Here is a 23,430-nt window from a genome sequence, read left to right on the forward strand (position 1 = left end):
TCCTAACCTCATGGAATGCATCTTATTTTGAATGCAGGAAACCTTTATTGAGTGATAGCACATTTGATATGTCATCCAGGTGAGATGTCTATGACACCTTCGGACATTCACAATAAGATTGTGGGCATTTCCAAAAATAATCTAGGTTTCAAATTTTTTTTATAAAGGTTACAGATTTGAGCCCTAACTATTATCAATGCTGACCTTCACCTTCCCTGCCTACTACACCCTTTGCTGTTATTTGAAAGCACCAAGTGCCATTAATCGTTTAATTTTTAAAGTGTGAAACTAGTTAACATTATACTGTAATTCCTGGATGACTATGGCATTTGTAGCCATTGAGGAATAGGAACATCTGCATTGACCAGACAACAACATAGTTATTCAACAATGTATGTGTTGTTGGAGTGACATCAGAACTTTTCACTTAATATCAGGTGAAGTCTAAGTAGATGTATCTGTAGCATGGTTTTTGGATGTACCTTAAAAGCTCTAAAAGTTTAACATATTTTGGAAATTGATTGTTTCCAATTAACAGCACCAACCACACACAACATCAGCTTTACATTTAGGATGATAAGCAATACTTTTCTATGACAGATGCGTATTCAGGCCTTCTTATCCTCACATTAATGTATGTGCAACATTCACCAGGCCTTATTGCTTGCATACATTTCAAAAACCATTCCATATACCTCTCACTACACTTCTCCTTGAAAGTGATTGTTATTAACACATGTAACAATGAAGGTAATATTTCATTTACAAATTGTCTGTGTATGTCAGCACATTTATAAGGAATTAGAGTGCAAGTTGTCATGTGAAGGTATGTTGGTAGTTGAAGCCACAAAACACAATGACAAAATGCTCTGAAGATTTCAGTTATACAGCATAGAAGTATTGAGCCACAACTTTTGAATGAAAGGAAAAAGGGCCTATTTCCACAAACACGTTACAATCTAGTAATGTAACAATAAGCTTAACATACATGGTATGTAGTTGTTACTATTGACTGCTGTCTGTGTAACAAAATACCATGAATAGAGTAAAAGTTTTGTGTTAAAAAAGTTTTATTTACATGAAACAATTAGAATGACACATAAAGACCACACAAAAATATGTATCTCCACAAAGTTGCTTCTGCTGATAAGAGAACATCATGTGGACGTGTTATCCTGAAAACAAAACACACATACAAACATTTAGAAAAAGGTACAATATTATGTGCATATAGTTATTATGTTACATGTTGTAAATTACAATAAATCATTATGCAAAAGTTACATGACTATGTTTTATGTTTGTCCAAAAAATGTATGTACACTACTTGGTCAGATATTTATTTGAACACATGTTAGCATGGTGTAACATTAGGATCATATGTTTGTATGTGGAGGCTGTACAATCACCATCACATACAAACATACAGTGCACTATCATGTGTAACCTAGGTGTCTATAAACACATATGTGTATCTGGCTCCATAGTGCACTGGTTGTGTTAGTACTTGCACACCACATACCTTGGTACAATGTTTGGATGTAAATAGATTTTGAACACACTACTATGTGTGGAAAAGTGAAGCAATTTGTCAAAAGCATCAGCTGACTATATGAGTGTGTTCTTCTGGCAAGGTGTTTAAAACAATCACACAACAATTTGGAGCACCACTACTGTATAATGATTGTTCCGTTCCTAACTTGCTTTTATAACCTATGTGGCACAACACACGTGTAGCAAATCTTTAACTTTGTCACAACTCAACCCAACAATTGTAACATTTATAACCATATCACCTAATACCAAATCCACATGCAAACGTATGTGTTGATTACATTTTGTGCCACCAACAAACATGCATTGCAGGAGATAAGACAGTGTGCAGTCAGTACCAATGGCTAACCTTATTTATGGCCAAAAATGGTCATGTCATGAAGACTACTGTAACATATGCATGAGCTTCATTTACCACAAAGGGGTATCCCTCTCCTGCATACATTACTGTCGCTTTCATTAACATAGTAATGTTTACAACACACATTTGGCCTTGGAAGTGCATGCACACTCTTTTGTATTGTAATGCCTGTAATGTACCCTACAGAACTAACAAGTACACAAAATCTTTTTTACTATACAAATAGACAATACTTATCACTGTACCAATGCTGGAACAACAAACATAGTTCATTTTTAACCACTTAACATCTCAGTCGTTTTCAGCTTATGCATCCGAGCAATGTTCACCTCCCATTCATTAGCCTATAACTTTATCACTACTTATCACAATGAACTGATCTATAGCTTGTTTTTTCCGCCACCAATTAGGCTTTCTTTGGGGGGTACATTTTGCTAAGAGCCACTTTATTGTAAATGCATTTTAACAGGAAGAATAAGAAAAAAAATGAAAAAATTCATTTGTCAGTTTTCGGCCATTATAGTTTTAAAATAATACATGCCTCCATAATTAAAACCCACGTATTGTTATTGCCCATTTGTCACGGTTATTTCACCATTTAAATTATGTCCCTATCACAATGTATCGCGACAATATTTTATTTGGAAATAAGAGCATTTTTTCCGTTTTGCATACATCACTATTTACAAGCTTATAAAAAAAAAAAAAATAGAGAGAAATATTTCATCTTTACATAGATATTTAAAAAGTTTAGACCCTTAGGTAAATATTTGTGTTTTTTTTTTTATAGTAATTTTTTTTTTTTTTTTTATTAAACATTTTATGTGGGCATTTTTGGGAGGGTGGGATATAAAAGTGTTTTATTTGGGGAAATATTGGTGTAGTGTAATCTTTTTGGGTATTTACTTGTAGTTTTACTTTTTGGCCACAAGATGGCAATCTCTATTTTTTTTACATGACGTCACTCTAAGCGTACAATGTACGCTTAGAGGGACACAGCTTCAGAAAGAGCGAAGCTTCCGAGAGAAGCTGTCGCTTTTTCAGCGGGGGAGAGGAATCAATGATCGGGCTCCATAGCCCGACACATTGATTCCGTGGCTACCGACTCCGCGGCCGGGAGTGCGCGTGCACGATCGGCCGCGGGAGCGCGCCTGTCCTCCTTGACGTTTTTATACGTCAAGGAGGACAAAGTGGTTAAACAACCACACAAAATGGGGGTATAGAATTGACATACTAGAAAAGAAGGCATGTATGAGGCGTGCATGCACAGCTGTTCCACGGCCCTGGTGTTGCACCGGATCCACAGGGACATCATCAGGCTGCATTTCTTCATCTAATTCTAATCCTCCCTTCCGTGCTATGTTATGCAGCACACAGCTGCCTACAAACATGTCACCAACTTCAGCTGAAGAGTACCTGCTGAACCCGCCAGACAGAGACACAGCACGGAAACAGGACTTAATGACCCCAAATGTTCTCTCCATCACCCCATGTGTCTTCTTATGGGCTAGATTATAAGCCTGCTCTGGTGCTGTAGTTGGGTGCAACACTGGCGTCAAAAGCCATGGCAAGGAAGGATACCCTGATTCGCCTACAAATGCAAAAAAAAACAAACATCAACAGTAAGGAACTCATGTGTTACTAGTAAAACCAGTTGGTACTGTCATACGCATGGTAAACAATGAAGTCTGTAACATAATTTAGGTTGACTATAAGTTACAGAGTTAGATTGTACATCACACATTAGTGGGACCCCCACACATCATCAATCCTGGAACACCCTCCATGGACTCACACAGTACTTGCTGTGACGGCAACTACCTACTGCACCACCATGTGAATGCATTAAGTGGTGTTTAATATATGGACATGGCAACAACAGTAAACACAGCAGCATGCACAACCTTAGGCAGCTTCAAGTGTACATGACGCTCGCAGATGGCTGTGGACCAGACATATGGACCAAAGGACATTAGTACCCATGTCCACATTAGAAAAAGGGACTTGTAGCACTATTGTTATACTTTAGGCATGAAAGGGGAAAAGAAACAATACTTATTCTGATGCGGACATTATGTAAGTCCCATTAATCAAGCCAAGTTGTCATGGCAGCCCTGCTGTGCTATTGTGCTGCAGTAGTATCTGAATAACACCCGAAGCAAGCATGCAGCTACTGTTCTCAGTTGTGACTTTACAGTCAAACGCAACACATGTGATGCATGCTTCTTCAGGGGCTAGTGATAATACTATTAGAGGCAGAGGATCAGCAGGGCTGGCAGGCAACTGCTATGGCATAAAAAGGAATTAATATGGCAGACTCCGTATGGCTCTTACTTAATTTCCATTTTATCTTGATACCTGTTTTGTTCCTATAAGTCTTTTTGCCCCCTGTGTTAGCTGCTGTACACTTCCAAATCACCTTCAACACCGGCACCAAGCAGGTATATGTGAGGTCACTACAGCTATCCAGCCAAAGCTGACTGTATTGTAAGTACCCAGGTATAGGTTCACAGACTGTACATCATCGGCTACACGTGGAGAAGCACTATATAAAGTTGCCGATAGCAGGATTCCGCATCACTTATAATTAATGATGTCACTGTAATGGTGAGCAGACATGGTTACATCAATGAAAAGACTATTCACATTTCTATTAAATCCAAAGGGAATGACTCAATACTACATAAAGTATAGTCTGCGTCTGCACCAGTGGCTATTCCGCCATTAGCCACTGGCCGTGGACGCCTTGGCCGCCCAACAGTTGGGAGTCACGCTGCAGAGACACAGCAGCAGCGTGTAGAGCAGATGTTCCTCCCACCGCCAGGTCGTAGCCGTACTATTGAGGAGAAGGATGCAGACGCTGTGGTGGAACTGATGGTGGATGAGTAGGCCACCATTAGCTCTGGAACCGAGTCCTCCACCCCCGCCACCACTCCTGTTCGCAAGAGCAGCAGCAGCCGCCCAGCACTGCCTGAGGAGGAGGAGGAGGAGGAGGAGGAGGAGGAGGAGGAGGAGGAGGAGAAGGAGGAGTGCAGTTCTCTAGCCCCAGCGGGCAACACCAGCATCCTGTCACTCAGCACCTTCTTATCCCCAAGCACAGCGGGGCTATGGAGTGCTGTTGCGGCAGAATTGGCAATGGAGGAGGAAGAAATGCTGATGGGCACTTTGGGGGATGATGCTTTGGACAGTCAGACAGTGGTGACTGTCCCTCAGCCCATGCATGCAGAAGGGGAGTTTGTGGGATCATCCCAGCAGGACATGTTTGCGGAGGGGGAGGATGATGACAGGGTGAAGGACAGAGACTGGGTGGCAGATCCTGGGGATGTCATCAGCTCTGAGGAGGAGGAGGAGGAGGATGCGTCTGTGGGCCTTGCTAGAAGGATCAGCATCGCAGGCATAGGCAGGATCAGAAGTGGGCATGGTATGCAGGCCACACAGGGTGCTGATCCGGAGGCGGAGAGTTATGCCAGTGCCACCAGCCGCACCAAGAACCCCCCCCCCCCCCCAGACCAGCGGCAGCAGCACCTTCCAGCCAAAGGGGCAACTTCACCTCCCCAATTTGGAGTTTTTTCACCCTGCCATATGTGGAGTGCAAGTATGCCACCTGCAACCAGTGCCGCCAGCAGATCAGCAGAGGGAAGGAGCCCTCTGCATATGGCTCCACCTCTCTGGTGAACCATCTGGCAGGGAAACACTTCAATGAGCATGAGGAGTTCATGAAGTTGAAAGAAGCTGGCAGTGGCAGACCCGCCACCACTGCGAAGCTGTCGGCAGCAGCCACCCGCTCTCCACCTCCTCCAGCAGCACCAGCGGGAGTGCATCAGAAACGCACTGCTCCTCCTTCTGCAACTCTTGCCACCGACACTGAGGTCTGTTCTGGCAGCCAGTCCTCAATGGCCTCCTCTGCTCCCTCCAGTGATTCCCGTGCCAGCAAAAGGCGTCGCCAGACCCTGCTCAGCGACACCTTCCAGGGGGTGGTCAGGGTTCTGCCTACCAGCAGCCGTCGTGTGCGTCAGCTGAACGGCTTGCTGGCACGGGCCATGTGCTCCCAACTCGACTTATTCCCTTGTGCAGGAGGGGAGAGACATGCGTGCGCTCCTGATGTGTGCAGCCCCCGATTGGCTAATCGCCAGCCGACATTTTGCACACACGGCCATCCCTGCACTTCACTGCTCTGTGATGGCCAATGTCGGGAGAGGGCTGGATCACGCGGTGGGTCAAAGGGTCCACGTCACCATGGACTCGTGGAGCAGCCGGTTTGGGACAGGCCGCTATCTGTCCTTCACTGCGCATTGGGTCAGCTTGGTGGAAGGGGGTGAGGAGGGGGGGGGGGAGCAGCATCGTGCACTGTCAGAGCAGCAGCAACAACAACAATGCAGTGGGTGGTGCCACCATGCAGGGTCAGCACCCCCCGCCTCAGCAGCAGCGTGAGGCCCCGCCACTGCCAAGTGCTGCTGGAATTGGTCAGCCTGGGGAAGACCAAACGGACGGCGAACCATGTCCTGGCCAAACTCCGAGAGCAGGAGAGGACCTTGGCCGACCCCCAGAGGCCTCAGAGTCAGAGAGGTGGTGTCCGACAATGGGGCAAACCTGGTTGATGCAATCAACAAGGGAGACCTGACCCACATCCCCTGCCTGGTGCACGTCCTAAACCTGGTAGTCCAAAAGTTCCTGCGGACCTACCAGGGGATGGACCAACTCCTTGAAGCGGCAAGGAAGGTTGTGCGTCATTTCCGGCACTCGCCTGCAGCTGTAGTGAGCCTGGAAGAGGTGCAGAAGGAGCTGCACCTGCCACAGCACCGGCTCATGATCGATGTTCCAACTCGCTGGAACTCCACCCTGGCGATGTTGGAGCGTCTGGTTGAACAGAGGCAGGCTGTCAGCCAGTACGTTGCACGAGCAACAGTTGCCTCCCTCACTGCAACTGGGTGTGCCGCCACCAACCTCCCGTCCATCTCCACGGAGGACTGGGGGCACATGCAGCAGGTGTGCTCAGTCCTGGCACCCTTCCTGCAGGCCACCAACATGGTGAGCAGGGACCATGCAATGGTGTGAGAGTGGGTCCCCTTGGTGTGTGTGCTGGACAGGGCCCTGTATGCACTGGTGGAAGAGGGAGCGGCAGCCTTGGACCAGCAGGAGCTGCAGGCAGCTTCACAGGCCACCTCTGAGGAGGAGGGCTCGGAGTTGGTGGAGGCCCCTGACCTTGCTGCTGATGAGGGGGAGCAGCAGAGCGCAGCTGGACTGGGGCAGGGTGGAGAGAGGATGAGGTGGAGGAGGCAGAGGAAGAGGAGGAGGACAGCACTGTCGGCTCTGGGGCTGCAGATGATGTGCCAGCAGACATGGCCAGACTCTTCCCAATGGCAGCGCACATGCTGAGGTGCCTGCGCTTGGACCCAAGGGTCATCCAGATGAAGAAGAGGGAGGACATCTGGATCTGCATGATGCTGGACCCATGTCTGAAGGGGAAGCTCAGCCAGTTCCTGCCTGCAGGAGGAGACCGTGCGCAACAAATGAGGGATTTGCAGCTGTCCCTTGTTGAGCGCTTGGAGGAAGCCTTCCCTCAGCCATCCACCCCCACTGTCCAGCCAGCACAGAGGCAGCAGCAGGTGGCTGCATCCACCAGCAGTAAGCGCATGTGCACCATAGACCTGCTGTCTCTGATCAACGAGCTCTACAAAAGTGTAGAGCTGCCAAGGACTAGAGAGGAGGTGCCTGCAGCAGCATCCTTCTCCAGTCACAGACAGAGCTTGACCCGCATGGTGGCTGACTACATGGGGTCCTTCAGCGGGCTTGACAGCGTTGCCCCTGTTGATCCCATGGAGTATTGGGTCAAGCACCTGCCGATCTGGAGCGAGCTTGCGCAGTACGCCCTGGAAGTGCTCTCCTGCCCCCCTTCCAGCGTACTGTCAGAGCATTGCTTCAGTGCAGCCGGTGGAGTAGTCACTGAGAAGCGATCTCGTCTATCTCACAAGTCTGTGGACAGACTGACGTTTCAAAATGAACCAGGCTTGGGTGGAAGGAGAATTCCTGGCCCCTGTTGGCGAGAGGGGGACATGAAGTGGCACAAACACACATTACACCTGCTGCTGCTGTATTTCTTCCTGCTGTCTGTCTCCACTGCCAGGGAACACATTACAAGGTGCTGCTGCCCATGCACCACCAGCTATTACGCTCAAAAATAGCTGCCTGCATTATTTTGAAGAAAGAAAAAAAAAATGTAATTAATTTAGAGGTGTCCGGGTTAAAAACTGTGCTGTCCCAATTGTGTTTTGGACACAATGTGGGCTTCACGACCGCTGTCTGGAACCTCATGTTTATTTACGGCCCAGGAACCACCGCTAGGACCCAGGGCCTATTAAGTCTCGCTGCCTGCCCTCCTGCCTGCTGCCAAATGCCAGTCTGCCACACTCATCCTCACGCTGCCTGCTGCTGTATTTCCTCCTGCTGTCTGTATGTTTCCACTGCCAGGGAACACATTACAAGGTGCTGCTGCCCATGCGCCACCAGCTATTACGCTCAAAAATAGCTGCCTCACTGCCTGCATTATTTTGAAGAAAAAATAAATTGTAATTTAGAGGTGTCCGGGTTGAAAACTGTGCTGTCTCAATTGTGTATTGGACACAATGTGGGCTTCACGACCGCTGTCTGGAACCTCATGTTGTTTATTTACGGCCCTGGAACCACCGCTAGGAACCAGGGCCTATTAGGTCTCGCTGCCTGCCCTCCTGCTGCCACTCTGCCACACACTCATCCTCCTCACGCTGCCTGCTGTTGTATTTCCTCCTGCTGTCTGTGTCTCCACTGCCAGGGAACACATTACAAGGTGCTGCTGCCCATGCGCCACCAGCTATTACGCTCAAAATTAGCTGCATCAATTTGAAAAAAAAAAAATTGTAATTTAGAGGTGTCCGGGTTTAAAACTGTGCTGTCCCAATTGTGTATTGGACACAATGTGGGCTTCACGACCGCTGTCTGGAACCTCATGCTGTGTATTTACGGCCCTGGTACCACAGCTAGGAACCAGGGCCTATTATGTCAGTCACATCACACTGCCTGACACACACACTGCTCCTCCTCCTGTAGCTGCATTGAGCTTCTGCTGTCTGTGTGCTGCTACCACTGCCAGGGAGAACAGAAGAACTATTTTCTGCTGCCACCTGCCCACCCACTCTCCTACCAGCTATTACCACACTACAACTTGCAACTACTTCCTCCTCCTGCTGATGTCTGTTTTACCGCCAGGGTACACAGAAAAAGGTGCTGTGGCTTGCAATGTGCCACTACCTACCTATTATGCCATCAACACAAATATAACTATGGTGTTTATTAAAATAAAATATTTCCACAAATGAAGTAAAAAAAAAAAATTACAAAACAAAGTAAAACTAAGAAGAAGGAAGAAGAAGAATTCCAACAACTATTTTGGACACACCTTCTCATGCAAACACTTTTCATGAAGTTAATTTACTATTTTTGATACCTTTTTTATAACTACTACATCACCACATAATCACTTGATGTTTTTCTTCATAAAAAAGGTGGTTTCATGCATCATTGACCTCCAATACAAGTTTTGAAAACTATTTAAGGCCAGCTCGAATATTTTACTCGAATACAGACTCGGATAGTGACGTCGGATATCCGAGGTCGAATCGGATATTCGATTAACTCGAATATCAAACTTCGAGTGAATTCGGATAGTTTACTATCCGAATTCGACCAAACTCGAATAGGATAATGGAGGTATCCGATCAACACTGCACTACACTACAACCAACAGTATTCAGACTTACAGTACATTAATACTTATATTAACCACTATACTATCCTGAAAGAGTAATCAAATATTGTATATACTGATCAGCTATCTAAATATTTTAATTCTATAATTTTTTTTTTTTTTTATGAAGAAATCATTAATTTTATAGACTTATAAAAGATTACGAAGAACCACCAGATGGCAGTGTACTATTATGCATTAAGTGTAATAGATAGTGGAGATACCGCCGCAGAGACAAGCGGCATGGCGGCTATCTCCGCGTATCAGCCAGCGGCCTCTGCCACGCAGTTACATGCTGATACTTTGCCTGGTCCTTCTATCGCTCATAGACTTAGTGCTACGCGCGCACGAGCCGAGTGACAGGACCTTTATGCATCTAGAAGGGGAGTCAGCTGATCATTCAGTCAGCTGACTCCAGCTATGGTCCAGATTCGCTGACTGACTGGGGCGGTGCTGTGAACGCGTTTAGTATATATAGGACAGGCCTGTCAGGGCCTATTATGTCTCACTGCCTGCACTCTTGCCTGCTGCCAAATGCCAGTCTGCCACACACTCATCCTCCTCATGCTGCCTGCTGCTGTATTTCCTCCTGCTGTCTGTATGTTTCCACTGCCAGGGAACACATTACAAGGTGCTGCTGCCCATGCGCCACCAGCTATTACGGTCAAAAATAGCTGCCTCACTGCCTGCATTATTTTGAAAAAAAAAATTGTAATTTAGAGGTGTCCGGGTTGACTTATGCAATGCGTAGCGGGCAAAATTTGTCTAAAAGGTCCATGGTAGCATACCATTCAGTGTACTGAAACGGTTTCATCAAGTCTTGTATTTCTGGATCAGTAAAGTGAAAGCTGATAAAATGTTTCCATTTTTTGAAAAAGGAATTTGTTTTTTGACCTTTATGCATCAGGGTGTCAGTTTTATCTAGATTAAATAGATGAAGCAATTCTTGTTGCAGATCCCAAGTAGTTGGTGCGGATGGGTATATCCATTTATTATAAATGACTTTTCTGGCTGCTGCTATAATGAGATGACAAATAGGTGAAGGAGAGTTGTTAGGATTATATTCTCCAGGGTTGTCCGTGGGGGTCGAGACTACAGCATTGAATAGGTATAGAGAAGGAGTAATTGGCAGTTTTCCTGCAAAGTTGTTTGATCAAAGCTTGAACTTCTTTCCAGTATGTTTTAATAACATGGCAGTCCCAAATGCAGTGGTAGAGATTGGCCGAGGGAGCCAGGCATTTTGGGCACTGTGGCTGATAGTGTTGAGGTGGTAACTTATATTTAATGTCAAAGACGTATTTGGCTTTATGAATTAGCTTTAGATGAGATTCTCTCCAGGTTTTGTTTTTTATTATTTGTCTGAAAATAGCGTTTCCAGAAATGATATGCTTAGGTATGTCTTGGTCCTCAAACTTTAGTCCATGTTTTAAAGTTGCTTTGTGCTAGAAGTTCTAGTCTTTGGCTGCTAAGTTGCCGTTGAATGTCCGACAGAGGGAGCTTGATTCCAGGTTTTAGAAATTGGTCGAAGGAGTTTATAGTTTGCTCCTTGGATAAATCTCTTAGAGTTTGAGACCTAGGATTTCACCTGCGCAAAATACAGAAAGTGCTGTCTCGGTAAGTTGTATTCTTGTCTGAGCTTTTGAAAAGATTTCCATTTGGCTGATTTCAGATCAAAAAGCTGACCTAACTTAGTAAGGCCTGCATCTTCCTATACTCCGAAACCTGCATGTGAGATGCTAGCAGGAAATCCAGGGTGACCCCAGAGCGGCATGTATTTTGATATGTGCATGGGTAAGTTATATTTTTTTCGGATTTCCTTCCATGCCACCCATGTATCTATTAGAACTTTGCTTTGTTTTATTTTTTGGAGGTAGAGAGGAATATTTGGTATGGAGAATTGCTGAAAGAGACCAGGGTGCAGTAAAGGCCGATTCTAGTGTTGTGTTGGAAAATGTCTGTGTGTTGCATAGCCAGTCTCTGGCATGTCAGATTATAATTTCTTATGCTAAATGCGACAGATTTTAATAATGCTGCCCTGCCCATGATGTTTAAGGGGAGAGATTCCAAATGGCCCAATTGTTGTTTGAGGGATTGGAATAGGGGTCCATAATTGAGGGAGTAAGTAAGTGAGGGATCTCTAGACATATTGATGCCCAGGTATCTGACTTTGGTACTTATCTTAATTCCTATACCTCCTGGGGAGGTAAGTGGGTTTGCTAGTGGAGATAGCCATAAAAGTTCACTCTTATTTTTGTTGATTTTAAACCCGCTAAGTTCTCCTATTTCCCCCAATAGTTTAAATACTGAGGGAAGTTGAGATTGGGGGTGAGATAAAAATAGCAGCACATCGTCAGCAAACATGGTGTGCACCAAATTTTCTGAGCCTATAGGTATTCCCTTTATTCTGAGAGGGATTAGCCTGGCCAGGGGCTCCACTGCAAGATCAAATAGTAAGGGGGACAGAGGGCACCCTTGTCTGGTACCCTTTGACAGGGCCATACGGGGAGATAGGAAGCCTTGTGTGAAAACTTGTGCTGTAGGAGCTGTTTGTAGGGCTTTTAATAAGAGCATAAATGCCCCTGAAAAATTCATTTGACAGAGGACCACCTGTATCCATTTCCAGCTTACATTATCGAATGCCTTCTCGGCGTCGAATAATAATAATGCATAGTTCTTGGATGTTTTGGGATATAATTTGGCATAATCCAGGGTCAAAAGAACTTTTCTGATGTTTGCCCCTGCTGATCTATTTTTAATAAAACCTGTTTGGTGGGGACCTATTATGGTGGGTAGTATTGTGGCTAACCGGTCAGCCATGATTTTAGTAAGGAATTTAAGATCCTGATTTAACAAGGATATAGGTCTGTATGACTCAGGTAGTAGCGAGTCTTTGCCTGCTTTGGGTAACACTTTGATATGTGCATTATTTGCTGTATCTGGAAGGTTGCCTGTTTGTAGGATGGTATTAAAAAGTTTTTGCAGATGTAGGGTAAGTTCTGAGCAAAGTATTTTATAATATTCGGCACTAAGGCCGTCTGGGCCTGGGGCCTTACCATTTGAAAGCTGTTTTATGGAATAGGTAATTTCTTCATATAGCGGTAAATGACCAGAGGCGCCAAAAGGATAATAACACGATTTAAAATATTTAAAATTGCTTAAGAGGCAGTGGTGGACTTACCTCCCTCAAGCAGACACAAGGAAGCTGTGTAATTCAACAAAGGTAAATTTAATGGTACACTCCAGGGGTTAAGTACAACGCGTTTCGCAGGTTCATACCCGCTTCATCAGGCAGTAAAAAGTAGGAGCACACAGCAGCGTAATGTCAGAAATGCACCTGGCGCCAGGTGCATTTCTGACATTACGCTGCTGTGTGCTCCTACTTTTTACTGCCTGATGAAGCGGGTATGAACCTGCGAAACGCGTTGTACTTAACCCCTGGAGTGTACCATTAAATTTACCTTTGTTGAATTACACAGCTTCCTTGTGTCTGCTTGAGGGAGGTAAGTCCACCACTGCCTCCTAAGCAATTTTAAATATTTTAAATCGTGTTTTTATCCTTTTGGCGCCTCTGGTCATTTACCGCTATATTGTACATCCACCCTTGGTGGAGGGGGATACCCCTTTTTCTTCACGACTACAGAGAGCGACTTCTTAATCCTGAGTGGGGACAGGTTAATCTCCTCACCTGCCTATACAGTGGTTGCCTGGAGGTAACCCTGGTTTGTGAGTATATTTTTACTCCTTCTCACTATACTCCATTGTCTAGACTTACTACACTATATTGGGCTCTCGGTTTTTCTTTTCTAGGTAATTTCTTCAGGAGTTCTCAGAATTAAGGAGGGCCAGATCTGCTTCTGTAAGTTTTTTGGGAGGGCTGCCTCAGTCAACAGTGACCGAAGTTTGTGAGGATCTAGGGGATTAGAGGTGTCTTGGTATAGTTGAGAATAGAACTCATGAAAAATAGTATTTATCTGTTTTGGATCATGTATCAGATGACCCTCCTTGTCTTTAAGGGTGGGTATGTCTATTATTTGTCTGGAGCCCCTAACCAGGCCGCTAAGCATTTTCCCCATTTTATTACCAAACTTATGAAATTTTAATTTGCAGTAGGTATGGTTTAGTCTCTTTCGGTCTAAGCACATTTTCTAGTTCTGCTTTGGCTATTTGCCATTCTTTACGATTATTTTCTGATGAGTGTGCTTGAAATTTAGTATTGATTAGTCTTAATTTAGTGGCACTTTCCATGTATTGTTGTGCTTGCTTTTTCTTTCCAGCTAGGTAAGAAATGATTCTCCCCCTCATGACAGGTTTAGATGTCTCCCAGAACAGGAAGCATTGACTGAGATGTGACTTGTTGTCCGAAGAGTACTCCATCCACCATTGATGAATTTAAATCATTAATGCAGCATCATCGTATTGCTGAGTAGGGAAGCGCCATAGTATATCATTGCCTCTTGGATTTGTTTCAAGGATATCTACGAGGATTGGTGTGTGGTCTGTAATGACCATATCACAGATGTCTGCCATCGTGATTCTGCTAAGGGACGATGAGGCTAAGAAAAAAAAAAAAAAAAAAAAAAAATCGATTCTTGTCCAAATATCATGGGGTGGGGAATAAAAAGTATACTGACGTTCACATGGATGGAGTACTCTCCAGACATCTTCCAAGTGCAGGTTATCTCTAAATGATTGGGTTTGGGCGATTTTCCTTTTGTATAGGGCACTAAGATTTTTACCTTTTTTGTTCGATCTTCAGCTAAATCTAGAATGGGGTTGTAATCCCCTCCCACTATGCACTTGTCATTGGCAGAGGTGATTAGGAGATTGCTTAGTGACTGCAGGAATTTTAAGTTGTCATCGTTTGGGGCATAGACATTAATGATATCCAGTGTATCAAAGGCCTGTTTTAGTCTCACTCTGACCCAGCGTCCTTCCATCATGACTGGATTGTACTATTCTTGAAGCAATTCTTTTGTGTACTAATGTGATGACTCCCGCTTTTTTATTCTGTGCAGGCGAGCAATATACTGCACCAACCACCATTTTTTTTTTAGATACTTTGCCTGTAATGCGCTTAAATGTGTCTCCTGTAGGAGTACTATATCAGCCTTCAGTTTAAGTGTCTGTGTAGCCCTTTAATGTTCCAAGATATAATCCGGATTGTCATGATGTGATATTATGGTGGGTCAAAGTGAGAGATATTTTCATCACAACAACTGTTTGTAAGAAAGAAAAAGCAGACCGGCAGAGCAAACCTAATTGTAAAACCCTCCCGCCCCCCCCCCCCTAGGAATCACACACCCAACAGAGCATACAGTGTAATAGAAAGAAAAATATAGGCATATAGATGCCAAATAGTTTGGCATCTATATGCCTATATTTTTCTTTCTATTACACTGTATGCTCTGTTGGGTGTGTGATTCCTAGGGGGGGGGGGGGCGGGAGGGTTTTACAATTAGGTTTGCTCTGCCGGTCTGCTTTTTCTTTCTTACAAACAGTTGTTGTGATGAAAATATCTCTCACTTTGACCCACCATAATATCACATCATGACAATCCGGATTATATCTTGGAACATTAAAGGGCTACACAGACACTTAAACTGAAGGCTGATATAGTACTCCTACAGGAGACACATTTAAGCGTTCACATATTAAACACAGAACATTGAACACCAGCATAGTTTACTTAGCTATGCGACCTCACTTCTTCCCTGACTTTATGTTCAGAGAACATAAAGCACACGCTAAGTGGGCCAAGCCTTTCCTCTCGACTGCTTAGGGCCTAAATTATAGGTTAGTTTGCTTTTTATAGAAGTGTGTAGCACCTACCAATAACTCTAATAAGATGAATCCGGTTGTTTCTTCTGCTTCTTCTGCTTCTTCAGCTCCCTCTGTGGAATCTTCTGCAGCGTGTTGTGAGAGGAAACGTTCTGCATCTTTGGCATCTCTAAATGAATGCTGTTTCCCCTTTGAATCTGTGAGCTGGAGGGTTGCAGGGTATGCTAGCGTAAACTTCCATTTTTTTGTGACGCAGGTGGAGCAGGCTTTGTTAAAATTTTGCCGTTGGCGCAAGACTTCCAGTGAGTAGTCATTAAAAAGTTTAAGATTAGAACCTTGGTACTTCAATGGCTGCTTTATCTGGCAAAAAGCTCTGATTATTTGTTCTTTTTCGAAATAATCTAGGTATTTGATCATTATTACTCGTGGGTGCATGTTTGAGTCCACGGGGTTGCGGGGGGCCCACCCTGTGAGCGTGTTCCACTTTGACGGGTGATGGAAGACCCAGAAGTTGGGGTAGAACTGTGGAGCTGAAATGGTGTAAAGTGGAAGCAGCATGAGATTCAGGAAGGCCTACCACTCTGACATTGCTTCTGCGGGATCTGTTTTCCAGATCCTGGAGTTTTTTTATACATGGTGGAATTCTCCATTTCCAGTCTCCCCTCTTTCAGTTTGCATTGGGTATGTTCATCTTCTACATTGGAGATTCTCTTCTCAGCCTGCTGTATGCGGCGGGTGTGAGCCTACACCTCTTTTTGTATTTGTTTTAAGGACTGCGTCATGGCAGCCTGTATCATGGCCTGTAATTGTGGTGTTAGCTTTTTGACTACTACTGTGGCCAGTTCATTTAGATCTATAGGATCTGTGGAGGCATTACACTCACTGTGGGTATCAGCGTGGTCTTCTCCCTCTGGACCCCAGTCCTGTGCGTGCTGTTTGTTTGATTTCCAGGAGCGCGGAGAGCCCTCTGTGTCATCCTGGCTATGGGAGGCCGCGGCCATCTTAGTTTTATGCGCCCAATCTCAGTCTCCCCTTTTTGACTCTGAGCGAGTCAAATACCGGTCCATGCTACTGTGAATGGGTAGCAGAGGTGTAGCGGCTTCTCCCTTGCACTTTCTCAGTCAGCGGTAGGTGCTTTAGTTCAGAGGATCTCAACGTGTGGTACGCGTACCCCAGGGTGTACTTCTGATGGTTCCAGGGGGTACTCGGGCTTGATATACTTAATAACCTATTTAGAGTTTTAGAAAATTATACATCTTATTTAAACAACACCAAATTAGTATTTTAGTTAATTAAAAGCATTAGTAAATGCTTAGAAATTGTTTCAAACCAATTATCATGTACTACAATGAAATATATATTTGTCAAGGGGTACTTGTGATAATGTCTACTATACTAGGGGGTACTTGGTGAGTACAGGGTTACAAAAGGGGTACTTACCAATGAAATGTTGAGAAAGACTGCTTTAGTTGAGCTGGCAGTCGGATATCTTGGCCGTCCTAGCGGAGCTAGAGGATTACCGTCCGCTCATCCAGGCGCCGGAACCGGAAGTCCATACAGGTTCTCTTTAAGTTAAAATGCATCTCTGGTGTACATAAAACAAAAAAAGTTATGCGAATGCCTAAAAGTTAGTGTGTCTCAACACACTGCAACAAGATTCACTGGAACCATGCATCAGCTGGGTTCTGGTGCATAGATCTGCCCCCTTGCAGAAAATGGCCCTGTTCTTTTCAATATCAGATATAGAAATAAAAAGTAGAGGTCTTTCTGCCAGGTAGCAGGCAGACATGCTGGAAAATGGTTGATATCTGGCTCCAGTGAATCTTATAGGACAACATATCGGGCATTCACATTGACATTTGACAATGTCAGGGTAAAGTGTCAGCTTCCTGGCCAGGAGCTTTTTTTTTTTCCCCAAAAGCAGATGCCACCTTAGAGACTGAAATCTCATTTTTTACCAGTTTTTAGTGAAATCATAGCATTATAGCCTAAGTTGAATCGCTTCAACACCGCCTCAAAATAAGTGTTTCTTCCAGGGATGTGGAGTCAGAGCAATTTTTGGGTACCTGGAAGCGAAAAAAAAAAAAATTGCCCTGACTCCTATTGAATTTAAACTAATTAAAATAGAAAATCTGATAAAATGTACGATTTCTCAGATAATGTCCAAAAAAAACTAAGCTAGATCCTCACAAAGACCGCACTACACAAAGTATTAGCAAAAATATACAAATGAGCTTTATTATCATATTAAATTACACAAGAAGAATAAAAACAAAACCAGAGATGTCCGGGTATCGCACATAATGAATGAATCAGCTGCAGGGCCGGATTTGTACTTTTCAGTGCCCTAGGCCCCACTTTCTCCAACCCCCCCCCCCCTCCAAGTCTAAGTAGAGCTTGCACAAGTGCAATTTATTAGGCCTCTTGCACACTAAATGCGATTCCGATGTTTTATTCGATCTGATTGGTTCCAATTAAAAAAGTACTGCATGCTGCTACGCTTTTTAATCTAAATTAAAAAACAAAATTGCATGTGTGCAAGAAGCCTAAACATGATTCCTGGAGCAATCACAATTCGGCCCAGCAGCCATTGAATGTGATTGCTTTGAAAATGCTGCATGCAGAGTGATCACAACGCTGCTAGTGAAATCACCTCTACAGAGTTCACAGCTGCAGGGCTTTACCGATCACATAACATCTGCAATAATATATTCGGCATTAAACCATTAACAATCCCAAAATAATCTACCGTAGTTGTGTTGAAAGTTAAAATTACAGACAATAAACATAACTTTTACAACACAGCACAGAGCACACACACAGAATTGTTAACACACTTTTATAACACTTTTATAACAAAAGAGAGTTTTCGTACACTCTGAGTGACAAGGCTGGAGTATACAGTAAAGGCCCGCTCCCACTGTGAGATTTTTCTCTGACGACCATCTATTTTTCCTGCGATGAGCGATTGTTTTGGCGATCTCACGATATGGGTACAAGAGCGCCATTACACAAACAACGTTTGACAATGTGCAACAATAATGACAACAATGTCACGATGGATCGGATGTTTAAGATCCCCGATGACTCCCACACAAAGTACCACAATTGTTTAACCTCCTGTTCTGGGTAGGAAGATGGATCAGGGAACTCGTTAGTCGCTGTGAAGTTCCCCCATCCATCTTCAGGTGAGTATACAGCTGAAAGAGACTCAGAGTTGAGTCAAGTGGCCTCCACCCTCCAGCTCCATAAGCACGGATGTACCCTCGCCGTCCTCTTTAGTGCCTCCGGTGTCTCCGGTATACGGCTCAGTGACATCAGCGGGGGCCTTCTGTGCATGCATGGACCTTCTACGCAAGCGCAGAAGGCCCGGCTGAGCCGCGCACCAGGAGTTGATTGCGGCTGAAAGGAGGATTCAGTGAGGACTGCGGGAGGAGGGCGAGGGACACAGCCATGCTTATGGGGCTGGAGGAAGCCCCAGGATAAATTAAAAAAAAGCCCACTTAGCTCATCTCTGAGTCTCTTTAAGGTACTTTCATATGGGTGTGTTGGGATGCAGCATAACAGCTGCTCTGTAACGCAGCTCACCAAACTGCAATGCACTACCTATGCTACGTTCACAGTGCGGTGGGTATGTTGCGGTACAGTGGAGAGCGGCATGGCAACAAACTATATGCCTTTAACAGTTACAGAGAAGCATACTTTTCATTGACGCTGTGCTTCACTGTATGTAATGCGACATACAGCACGGTGACGTAGTGGTTAGCGCTCTCGCCTTGCAGTGCTGGGTTCACGGCTCGTATCCCAGCCAGGGCACTACCTGCAAGGAGTTTGTATGTTCTCCCCGTGTCTGCATGGGTTTCCTCCGGGCACTCCGGTTTCCTCCCGCATCCCAAAAACATACAGATAAATTAATTAGCTTCCCCCTAAATTGGCTCTAGACTACAATAAATACATTACACAATACATACAGACATATGACTATGGTGGGGACTAAATTGTGAGCCCCTCTGAGCGACGGTTAGTGACAAGCGTGGAGTCATTTTACCTATATATTGCGTTGCATTCCTGCTGCTACAGTGAACGCAACCCAACTCCTACTGTGAACATAGCTTGGGATGGAACACTGGAATCATCATTTAGTGAACAACTGAACTCTACATGAAAGACAGATGCGTCCAGCTCTCACTTCCCTTCCCCCGCAGCTTTCATAGTGTGTTCTCAGGTACACACAGTAACGGAATGCAGAGGACAGAGACACTTTGAAGGACAGTCCCTGCTCTAGATTAGATGACACAATGCAAGAAGGGGAGGAGGGAACGAGCAGGACTTTAACAGAATCTTGCTGGTGGGGGAGAAGACTGGCAGACGCTGTCCATGCAGAAAGGCAGCCCTGCAGCAATTAAAACAACAATAAATCTAGCAGCGCCCACAGAACTTGGTAGCAGATCAGCTGATCCACCATAATTACCTGTCTGTGTAATGACATCTGTTTCCTTCTCATCTTCAAGACTCCCGCGCTGCTTTTCTCTCTGCCCAGTGTCAGATGGGAAGGAAGGGGAGGGGCGGAATGGGCCAGAGTAAGCAGCGTGCATGAGAGAGACTCAAGAAGCAGCAGGACCTCCGTGCAAAGATAGATAATTATAAAACAGCTGACCTCCTGTCAGCTACAACTCCGCCCCAGCTCAAGCCCCGCCCTAGTCCCCGGCCTATTCTGCCTGCCCACAAATCCGGCCCTGATCAGCTGGTGTGCGTGGCCACGTACACGGAAGAAGAGCGCCACGCTCACTTGGAGCACAGCACTCCGTCCCCTAAAAAAATGTCACAATTCAGGTTGGGGCGCCATCATAGTAACCTAATACAACTATGTAAAATGCAATTGCGCTAGCACAAATGCATGAGGGAGGAGAGGTTCAGAAGAAAAACTGGAACTATCTAGCAATGGGAAATCTTAACAGGAGTGCCAGAGCATGACACCAAATACAATTATATATGAAATAGATACATGAATATGCAAACAAATGGAATAATAGACATTAAAAATGATCATTCAGAAATGGATGCTAGGCAGACAAATGAGTACAGGCAGAGGGAGCCATCTAGTGGTCAAAAGACAATCTTTGTTTCTTATTCCCGCATACAAAGCCATTATCAACACCGCTAAACCTATTAGCAAGTCTGTTAAAGTCTGGCCTGAGACTGCCGTCTCTCAGCTCCAAGATTGCTTTGAAAATACGGATTGGGATATTTTCTTTCATGAAACAGACCTGGAGACGAGTACTTCCTCTGTATTGTCATATGTTAAATTTCTGTGTGGACACCATCACTGTCAACAAAAGATTTACGGTTTACCCAAATCATAAACCATGGATAACAAAAGAACTCAAGGGACTTCTAAAGAATAGAAACAAAGCTTTTAAAATACAGGACAAAGACGCATATTCTTCAGCCAGAGCAAGTCTGAAAAAAAGCATACGAAATGCAAAACTTAAATACAAACTAAGGATTGAGGAAAACTTTGAAAATGACTCAAACCCAAGGAGGATGTGGCAAAGCATTCAACTATTCACAGATTACAAAAAGAAGAATAGCACTCAATATACACTGGACAATAACATCCCCAGCCTAGCAGAGGAACTTAACTTCTTTGCTAGATTTGAAAAAGACAACAATCATCCTCCTGTCAACTTTGGGCCCACTACAGACTCACAGCCATTAATCCTTCACATACACGAAGTGCATCAAGCACTCACAAATATCAACACCAGGAAAGCTGCAGGTCCTGATGGTGTGCAAGGACGTGTGCTCCAGGCCTGTGCTGGTCAACTAGCGAAAGTTTTTACACAAATATTCAACCTCTCTCTGTTCTTGGGTGTAGTCCCATCATGCCTTAAATCTACAACCATTGTGCCAGTCCCAAAAAATCCTAGGATAACCTGTCTTCATGATTATCGACCAGTTGCTCTAACCCCTGTCATCGCCAAGTGCTTTGAACGACTGGTAGCCACACACATCAAGGCCTCCATCCCAGCAAATCTAGATCAACACCAGTTTGCTTACCGAACAAATAGATCGACTGAGGATGCCATCTGTGTAGCTCTCCATGCTGCCCTCTCACACCTGGAAAAGCCCAACTCCTATGTTAGGATGCTCTTTGTTGACTACAGCTCAGCATTTAACACCATTGTACCTAGCCAGCTGACCAACAAACTCCATGCACTAGGTCTTGCTCCCTCCATATGTACTTGGTTATTGGACTTCCTTTCTAATCGCCCTCAAACTGTCAGACTAGGAAAACAGACATCCTCCACCCTTACCCTGAGCACTGGCGTGCCACAGGGCTGTGTATTAAGCCCTCTCCTCTATGCACTTTTCACCCATGACTGCCAGCCTATCCATACCTCAAACGTAATTGTTAAGTTTGCAGATGATACGACTGTCATTGGGCTTATATCAGACAATGAGGAAGCTGCATACAGAGAAGAAGTTAGGAACCTGACTGCATGGTGCGACATTAACCTGTTATTAAATACAAAGAAGACCAAAGAAATTATTCTGGACTTTAGGACCACCAAAAAGACTACTCACCTACCGCTAATGATCAATGCAGAGGCTGTGGAGAGAGTTTCCAGCTTCACATTTTTGGGAGTCACCATCGCAGAGAACCTGTCCTGGGCTGACAATGCTTTAGCTCTAACTGGCAAAGCACAACAACGCCTCTACTTTCTGAGAAAACTAAGGAGCGCTAACCTCCCACAGAAGCTGCTGGTTAATTTCTACAGATGCACTGTAGAAAGCGTTCTGACCAATTGCATGACGGCCTGGTACAACAGCTGCACGAAGGCTACTAGAGAAGCCCTGCAGCGAGTTGTTAAAACAGCAGAAGCCATTATTGGCACTGAACTACCATCACTGGAACTTTTGTATAATATTTGCAGCGTGAGAAGGGCCAAAAACATTATCAAAGACAACACTCACCCTGGAAATGCCTTGTTTGAGCTCCTTCCATCAGGTAAACTTTTTAGGTCAACCCGCACACACAGACTGAAAGACAGCTTTTTCCCATCTGCCATAAACTTGATAAATTCTGAATCCTCTCTGAAATAATTAACACTGTGTACAAATTGTTTAAACATCTGTAATACCTGGCATACTTGTATAATTTCTTCTCCCCCTTGTTACTATCACTATGTTCCCTATATGCACCGTGGGGTTGTCATGAAAAGTAATTTCGTTGTGTTACACAATGACAATAAAGGTAGTCAACAACGTCATAGGAAGGAAATACACATTACTAAAAGAAAACAAAAAAGACAACAAGTGTGAGTCAAACAAATAAATACCAAACCTCACATAATGTCTGCAGGGCTGGAAGTAGCAATAGCCATTTGACCTTGTTGCACTGGTGCTTGCCCATTTTTGAGGTATAACTATTTCTCAGATAAATCATAAATACATTTATAGACAGCAAAGCTCTGCTTAGTCGACAAAAATGAAATCAATCAAAAATAGTTACTTGTGCTGCTTCAATAAAGCAGTCCCCGTATTTTTTAAAGTCAGATATACCGATCTGATTGTGACTGTATATATGATGTGTACACTGGAATCTCATATATACTAAACAACATCTATGCTGTAAGAATAAAGCCTGATGTGTAGCTGTGTCACTAATAGAGATGGTCAATGAGATGCTAATAATTCTGCGTGGATGCTGGTTTATGCAAATTTATGCACTCCCTTTGCTCATGAAATCAAATAATTTGATATGTAAAATGTATTTTGACTACAAAGTAAAGGGTACCTGAGACGGATGAAAAGTAGTTTTATACATACCTGGGGGTTCCTTCAGCCCCCTTTAGGCTAATCAGTCCCTTTCTGTCCTCCTCCGCCACCTGGATCTTCTGCTACGAGTCCTGGTAATTCAGCTAGACAGTGCAGTCTGCCTGTGTGCCGCTCC

At 44.4% G+C, this 23,430-nt stretch overlaps 1 long non-coding RNA gene across 1 annotated transcript in view; it reads right to left on the reverse strand.

The window, feature by feature from the left end:
* Nucleotides 1–3,378: 3,378 nt before the first annotated feature.
* LOC137541630 (uncharacterized) overlaps nt 3,379–23,430 on the reverse strand; it is a 38,568-nt gene continuing 18,516 nt past the window's right edge. The window contains exons 2-3 of the long non-coding RNA XR_011025239.1: nt 16,914–17,058; nt 3,379–3,506 (exon numbers count right to left, since the gene is read on the reverse strand). This is a non-coding gene — a long non-coding RNA (uncharacterized lncRNA). The remainder of the gene's footprint in view (nt 3,507–16,913; nt 17,059–23,430) is intronic.

The sequence above is a fragment of the Hyperolius riggenbachi genome, chromosome 12 (assembly GCF_040937935.1).
Source record: "Hyperolius riggenbachi isolate aHypRig1 chromosome 12, aHypRig1.pri, whole genome shotgun sequence".
Classification (NCBI taxonomy): Eukaryota; Metazoa; Chordata; class Amphibia; order Anura; family Hyperoliidae; genus Hyperolius; species Hyperolius riggenbachi.